Genomic DNA, 8,741 nt, shown 5'->3' on the forward strand with positions numbered 1-8,741 from the left:
CCAGCAGCAGCCACCGGAGGTGAGTAACCAAATGCCCCCCCCCCCCCGAGTTCCATGATCCCCAGCCTCCCTCCTCCTTCCACTCTCGTTGTCCGAGTTTCACGGGCCATGATGGCCCCACTGCCATTCGAGTTCCACGCCCCCCTCTCCTCCGATTTCCGCACCCCCCTCTCCTCCCATTTCTGCCACCCAACGCCTCCCTCCCTCTGTCTCTGTGGCCTCCGAATGCAAGGAGGACGTGTGCAGGTGGTAGCTGCTGTTTAAAAAGTTTTACCTCCTGCTCGGCTGGCAACACTCAAGTCCACCAAGTACAGATGCCGCTTCAGACAGGCTGGTTCACTGTTCCTGTGGTCCTGTCCTTCTGCAAACAGGAAATGAGGGCGGGACAAAATTGTGCCCACCTGGTACAGTTTTCAATTTCACCTCAAAACTCCCCCCAAAGTCCCTGCCCCCCTCCTACCACACGGTAAAACCACCTAGCTATTGGAACAAAATAGAGCTAATACACCATAAGTAGTACCAGAAAACAATACAACAAGCAGCTACAGCACATAATAAGCAACAATAACAAGTATAAGATAAAAAAAATCTTTAAGGGGCCCTTTTACTAAGGCACGCCAAAAAATGGCCTGCGCTGGTGTAGGCACATGTATTGGATGCACACAGGTCCATTTTTCAGCGCGCCTGCAAAAAAGGCCGTTTTTTGGGGGGGGGGGACGCGCTGAAAATTGACGTGCAGCAAAATAAAAATTGGCATGCGTCCATTTTGGATCTGAGACCTTACTGCCACCCATTGACTTAGCTGTAAGGTCTCACGCATTAACTGTTAGCGCCATGCGGTAGAAAATAAAAAAATGTTTTCTGCCGCGTGTATCAGACGAGTGTAAAAATTAGAATTACTGCCCGGGGTACGTGGTAGCGGGGAAGTAGTTCTAATTTGACACGTGTTGTACGAGTGTAGGCACCTATGCACCTTAGAAAAAGGGCACCTAAGTATTGAGCAATAAACTGCAATCCCTATGTGGGAGAAGAGTACAATAAGATTCCCAAATGAACTGAAAGTATTCCAGCTAGTCACATTCCTGTTGCCTACAGTTTTACGCTGAGAGCTAGCGGAAAATAATGTTTCCAGAGGGAGAACTATGGAGATGCTGCACTCGCCACTGGATTAAAATCACGTTCTTAGGCAAAAGCAGTGCTTTGGCCAGCTCAAACATTTTTAACTAGGGGTGTATCTGCGTGGGGCCACGGGGGCCTGGGCCCCCGCAGATTTCACCCTGGACCCCCCTACCGCCGTTAACCCTCCCCCGCCGTCGCCGTGGGTTACCTTTGCTGGAGGGGGGACCCCAACCCCTGCCAGCCGAGGTCCGCTTCCTCCTTCTGCTGCCTTTAAAAATATTCCTTCAGCTGGCAGGGGACCCCAACCCCCGCCAGCCGAGCCGAGGTCTTTTAAGTTCTTCGATCGTCCTCCGTGCTGTTCAAAGCTGCTGATCCAGTTTTGGAGTCTGACGTCGCTGCAAGTTGTACGTGCAGGACTTCAGACTCACAGACTCTGTTTCTGTGAGTCTGACATCCTGCACGTACAACGTGCTGCGACATCAGATACTGAATTCAGCAGCTTTGAACAGCACGGAGGACGATCGAAGAAGAACTTAAAAGACCTCGGCTCGGCTGGCGGGGGTCCCCCTCCAGCTGAAGGAATATTTTTAAAGGCAGCGGCAGGAGGAAGCGGACCTCGGCTGGCGGGGGTTGGGGTCCCCCTCCAGCAAACGTGGGTGATGGTGGCAGGGGGGGTGATGGCGGCGGGGGGGGGGGGGACTGCGGCAGGAGGGGGGTTGTCAATGGCGGCGGCGAGGGGGGGGCTATAATGTGCCCCCTCACTCTGCCGAACTTCAGATACGCTTCTGTTTTTAACACACAAAAATCGCTAGGTAGTAACACTAAAATGTCAGTAACAACAACATAGCTTAAGATTTTAAATGCTGTTTAATAGTAATACGTAAGTATGATGACTAAATTGGGTGAAGCTCTTCATAAAGGGGGTTAATAATTCCAAAGAAAGAAAGAAATCAAAGTGGTCGCTGAGAAAACAGCAAAAAACGCTAGGTGATTACTTATTTTTTTTTGCCTCACCATGTATGTTCTTTTATAGAACAGGCTTCTATCAGGTGCCCTGTCATTGAACTATTCTTAATGTGTGATAGTGCTTCAGCCCTTGTTTAACTTAATCCAGTTTAGTTATAGGAGGAATATACTGAGTGTAGAATCTAAGGTTGAAAAGACTTCAGAAACTCTGTATTCACTATATTGATAATGTGAATCACAGACTGTCATAGATCTCATGCAAACTTGATCTTAGAGACTATGATGCAGGTTCTTCATTAGTCAAAAAACTTCCACTAACATAAATAAGAGTTCTATACTAGTAGATAGTGTTATACTCTATTATCCACCATATATATAAAGTAATAAATACACCTATCTGGGCTATAGCGTTGTCTGGAGGGTATTCTCAACAGAAAGCTTCTATTTCTCAAATGCTTCATCGGGAGCTCAGCCCTCAATCGCTTAAAGTGCCCTTCGTGAAGCTGACCGGTGGGGTGGGGTAAGATGGGGGTAAGAGCTCAAGTGCTAATCTTTTTTAATAGCCATATACTAATGGCAAAATTAACACGTGGCCATTAATTAGGAAAATGGAAAATTGTCCATTTTCCAGCTGCGCTAAAAATGGCCTTAGTATGTGGGAAAGACCCATTAAGGCCACTTTTTAGCACAACTTAGTAAAAGGATCCCTTAAAAAGTTCATGATTGTTTCTTTTTTTCTTTTCTTATTTGCTATTGTCACAACAAGTTGCTGTGATTGTGTCATTTAAAATGCTGATAAATACAAAAAAACTGTTTAATTATGTATTCAAAAATGTTTCATCGTATTATATTGCTGCATGCTTTTCCTGGTCATGAATATTTGGGAGTGTAATCTCATAAAAGCAAATAAAAATATCAGAATTGTAAAATCAGATGTTCTGGAAATACTCAGCAAAGGATGACAATATTTGTTGTGGCCTGATGGAAAATATTTAAGGCAAGCAAAAAAGGTTACTGTAGTCATTCACTGAGTGCTGACCTCATTGCCCAGTCATGTCTACAACACCCATTCACTCAGATATACATGTGCTTTCTATTCATCTCCTGGAGCCCTCGGAGTAAATCAATATTGCTACTCAAGACTGGCATAAGAACATGGAGGAGTGCTGTCACAGCTGTTCAACCACCATTACTTCCTATGGGGGTGATTTTGTCATATTTTAAACATTTGACACTTGGAAAAAAACATAGGAAAGCAAGCAGGAACAATCTTTCTACTCTGTCAGAGCACCACCTCCAATATCCCCCACCTCTTACAGCCTGTCACTTTCTATCATTGTCCCACAATCCACTGAACCACAGCATTTTTTATTCCTGTCTCCACAAAAATGTCATGTTTTTCTCATTTTCCTCCACCAATCCACAGTCTTATATCCTTTCCCAGATATGATGTTCTACAGCTGCCATTTTCACTGTTTCCAATTCCTGCACAATGACAGTAGGAATTTTCCCATGGACCGTGCAGGTCTTTGGGTAAAGTGATCCTCCTCCCTCCCACCCACCCACCTCCAGCAACTCCAGTGGGTGAGGAAACAAGGTCCTGGAAAAAAAGAGTGAGAATGCTGAAGGAAATATTTTTTCACTCAAAGAGGAGTTAAGCTCTAGAGCTCGCTGCCGGAGGAAGTGGTAATAACGGTTAGCGTATCTGGGTTTGTAAAAAAGCAGTTTGGACAAGTTCCTGGAGGAAATGTCCAGTCTGTTATTGAGGTGGACATGGGATAAACCACTATTTGCCCCAGAATTGGTAGCATGGAATATTGCTACTAATTGGGTTTCTGCCATGACCTGGATTGGCCACTGCTGGAAGCAGGATACGGTCAAGGTGGACCATTGGCTATTCTTATGTTCTTATGCTGGGTATAAGCAGAGCTGTCCCAATGGCTTTGAGGGCAGTATGGCTACACAGGGTGCAAGGGAGACAGGGGCACAAAAATCACTTCCTGTCCATTGTCTTCCTTGTGTTGGCTATGGCATGATGGGTGGGTCAGAGGTGATATGGGGAGGTTGTATAAAGAACAATTCCAGCTCGGGACACTCCTGGGTACAAGTAGCAAAGGGGTGAGGGGTGAGAGGTAGAGACCTGCACAGGAATGGGGTTCGTGGGAATCCCGCTGAACCCGCGGGGATGGAAGCAATTCTGCGGAGCTCCCATGGGGACGGAACAAGCAGTGTAGAAGAACTTAAATTCACAACTGAGATGTTTTTTATTGTTAACTGCTTAAAATGTAGTTTAACTACTGGGCAACTACCAACTATTTTAAAGTAATTAAATTTTTGAGTAGTTAACTACTGCCCAGCATGAGATTTAATATAGTATCTTCCAGATCCTATATATGGCATCCAGACTTGGGCACCCAAATTTGGGTGCGCTGTCAAGATATGTGTGCAACTTAATTGGCTAACAAGCTGTTAGTGGAGATGACAAGAACTGGTGCTCAAATGACCCTTAAAAAAATGTACTAAAAAAACATCAGTGCAGCTCAGTGATGTGTTTTAAACCCGAATAATCTCATCGCGAGGACTTATTTGTTGAAGGAGATATTGATTATTGTAGAAAGTTTTCCTTCTGTTTTATAAAGACTTCTTTTGCTGACTGTATGGTATCACCTCAGCTGTGTGTACATTTTGAGACTCCTGAGGCAGGCTTTGTTAGCCGAAACACAGTCTGTGTCGAGTCGTTGGATTGTTTTGAAGAAATTTATTAAAGGATGTTTGTGCACTAGTTCTTGTTGTCTCCACTGTCTCTTGTACTGCTATGCGAAGTGCGGAGCTTTGTTCTTCTGGGGTTTTTTTGGTCCAACAAGCTGCTAGCTATCAATAATTGAATGCTAACAACCAATTATTGATGTTAATTGGCACAAATTAGGATTTGCATGCGCATCTTGCTGCGCACTATTCTATAACAATTGATGCCTAAACCCCATAGCATGCAACCCAAAAGGGGGCATGGTCATGGGAGGGTTAAGGGTGGGTCATAGGCATTCCAAAAAGTTGCACACAGTGCTATAGAATAATCGATCTCTGTGCTCAACTTGGGCACAAGGATTTATACCATGTTCAGCAAAGTCTGGTGCCTAGAGTTGGGCCTGGAAACAAACACTAAGCGCTGCTGTTCTGTAAAGAGCATGTGACCTTTATAGAATAGTGCTGAGCACCAAACTTTCAGCACCTATTTTTGAGTGCCATGTAAAGAATTCCCCCCTACATGTGTACAGTACATAAGTGGTGGTTAATCACTCGGGGGGAGTGTGAGGGGAAGAAAAAGCAAAACCAGCACATCCTCATGCCTGATGGAAGGAACAGCTGGCAGATCCAGGCATCAGAAGTTCAAGCTGAGGAACAGGAAGCTGAGACTGAAGCACAAGAAGCTGGATATGGTCAGTCATGGAAACTCCTCTTCTCCTCCAGTTCCGTAGTTACAGGTGGGCCTGGGTGGGTACAGGTCCACCCATTTTTGGCTCAGGCCCACCCAGCAGCGTCACCACACTTCCCTCTCCTCCGCCAGTGGCCCAGTATCTGCACCGTCTCTTAACTCCCTCCCTGGCATACCTCAGAGACAGCTGAGGATTCATTTTCACTGTCTACCATGGCCTACCAGGCTTCTCTCCACCAGTAAGGAAAGAGAAAGTGATGTCAATAAGGGCAGGAAACAACACAGTGAAGCTTGCCAGGCCAGTGCAGGTAGTGAAAGTGAATCACTGCGGTTGCCCCTGAGGTATACCAGGAAGGGGGTTCAGAGACAGAGGGAGTTGCTGGTCTATGGGTGGGGATTGGGGAGACAAGCCCATCTAAAATACTAGGTCTGGGTCTGGCTATGACACTGGCAGATTCTACATGGTCTGCCTAAAGCAAAAGATTCCATGAAATAATAGGAAGCTTTAGACATGGCAAGGGAGACTTGTCTTAAAGAGTAAGACTTACTGCCCCAAAAGTAAAATTGAAAGCCATAGTTTTAGATTTTTCAAACAATGTGTCTGGGGTATAAATCTTGGAAGACTGAAGTGTGATATGGATTTCCCAATGAAAGAAGCTTTCTTCTGTGCCTCTGAAAGGACACAGACAGGTGAAGGCAGTGTGAGGACAAGTTTCAAAACAATTTAGCCAGATAACTAAGCAAGTACCCCAGTTAAATTTTCAGGGCTAGAAACGGCTTGCCACGCTAGCTACAAGTATGTATGTGCATGGGTTTCACAACATGTGTACTTTAGCTGCAGGGAGAAGCTAAGTAACTGGGGATTGCATTCATATTCTGAAACTCCAATTTGTACTTTTTTTTTTTTTTTTGCACACACTTTGCACTTGCAGCAAAGCAGATAAATACTAAACAAAGACATTGGGGGATGGGGAGGTGAGGAGAGGAGTCTGCAGGGAATAGCAGTTACAACCCTAACCATCTTGCTGCAGAGTCTAGATGGGCCCTTTTGGTCTTTATCTGTCATCTTCTATGTTACTGTGTAAATTTGCAGATGCTTTTAAACCTGTGGACTTCACTGGCCCAGATTTTCAAAAGGAAAACTCTATTTATATGACACTATCCCCACCAAGGACAGACACCTGTCTTGGGAGGAAATAGCAGGAGACTCAGTGTTTGGTGGAGTGGGGGGGGGGGGGGGGGGGGGGGGGGGGAGGGAGGAAGAGAGCATGGGAAAGTGGGGCAATTAACAAGGACTTGGGTTGGGGATTTAGGGACAGAGGGATCTTGGGAGCTAGCATAAAGGAAAGTGAGTGATTTCAGCTGGGAAGAGGAGAATGGGGACTGCCAGAATCTGTCCCAGTCTTTTACAATAAAGATGTTTATCCTTTTTTAAAGCTAAATGCAACTTTTATTGTGTTAGATATTGTTTGCTGAAGAGCATGAACTATAGAGTTTAATAGCTGAACAAATTTGAAAAATAGGATATACCATAATTGACATTTGAAAGGTTTTAGCTTTTCACTGAACCAATTTCAGCTTTTAACTGAATCGCGTTGGAGAGTCTGATCACCTTCTCTTTATATTCACATATCTATTGTATCGATTATTATAGTATCCATAGATTTAATGTTTATATGTTTTGGGGGAGAATTTTTGTTATTTTTCAACCATATAATCAGTTGGTTTTGAAAATCTAAAAGAAGAAAAGCCAGTGAGCTTAACCAGAAGGAAGAATTCTATGCATACCTTCCTGTGTACTGCCTCCAGGCCTGGCTCAAGGCATGGATCAGGTGAAACACTGGTTCAGGATGCCAAGCTTCAAGGGTACCAGCAGCCTGCATCCATTGGAATATCCTCCTCCCTTGCCCACCACTGTGCTCAGCTCTCATAACCTACCAATTAGTCCCTCTCCCCATGCACCCCTCCAATTACAAGACCAGTCAACTGGAGTTTCACTGCACTTCTGAACATTCGTTTTCTAAAAGGTATGCATGTACTCTTGCATGATTTACTTAGCTGTTACTCCCCAGACCTTTTCTGCCTCACAGAAACTTGGCTCGCCGACCATGATATCTTTTACCTGTCTCAATCTCTTCCCCCCCCCCCCCCCCCCCACAGTTATTCCTATCTTTACAGTAATCACCAGGATCGGTGAGTTGGTGGCCTCACAGTTCTATACTCCTCAAAACTGCCCCTTCATGCATGCCCTATCTCGTTACCTACTGCTCTGCTTGAGGTTCTGTCATTCTCCCTTCTTACCAACCCTTCCCTTAACTTTCTTCTAGTTTACTTTCTCCCACCAATCTCCACCGCCACCAATCGAGATCTACAACTCTATTCCACTAATGGGCTCATTTTCAAAAGAGAAAAACGTCCAACAAGTGACATAAGTCTGCATTTGGATGTTATCTCACAGAAACGTCCAAATCAGTATTTTCGAAACCTCTTTTTAGACATTTTTCTCTGAAGTCTATCAGAAGGATGTCTAAATCTCAAGGGGGCATGTTCAAGGTGGGACTTGGGCGTTCCTAAGACTTAGACGTCTTTCAGCCATAATGGAATAAAACAAAAACATCCAGGGCTAAAACTTGGATGTTTTGAGCTAGACTGTTTTTATTACGAATAAGGCACAAAAAGGTGCCCCAAATGACCACTGGAGGGAATCAGGGATGACCTCCCCTTACTCCCCCAGTTGTCACTAACCCCCTCCCACCCCTACCTGATCTATGCCAGCGTCAGATGACATACTCAGGTCCATTACAGCAGCAAGCAGGTCCCTGGAGTAGTTTAGTAGTATGTACAGTGCACTTCAGATAGGTGGACCCAGGCTCCTACCTCCCCCTACCTGTTACACTTGGGAAGGAAACTGTGAGCCCTCCAAAACTCACCAGAAACCCACTGTACCTACATATAGGTGCCCCCTTCACCCTTAAGGGCTATGATAGTGGTGTACAGTTGGGGGTAGTGGGTTTGGGGTGGGTTTTGGGGGCTCAGCACACAAGGTAAGTTAGCAACGGTCAAATGTGTACCTGGAAGCAGTTTATGAAGTCCACTGCAGTGCCCCCTAGGGTGCCCTATTGCTGTTCTGAGATGTCAGGGGGCCATTCCACAAATTCACCACCCTTTCTTTTTTTAAAATCTTTATTTATGAAAAATATTAACAATTCCATACATTATAAAC

This window comes from Microcaecilia unicolor, chromosome 2 (assembly GCF_901765095.1).
Source record: "Microcaecilia unicolor chromosome 2, aMicUni1.1, whole genome shotgun sequence".
NCBI lineage: Eukaryota > Metazoa > Chordata > Amphibia > Gymnophiona > Siphonopidae > Microcaecilia > Microcaecilia unicolor.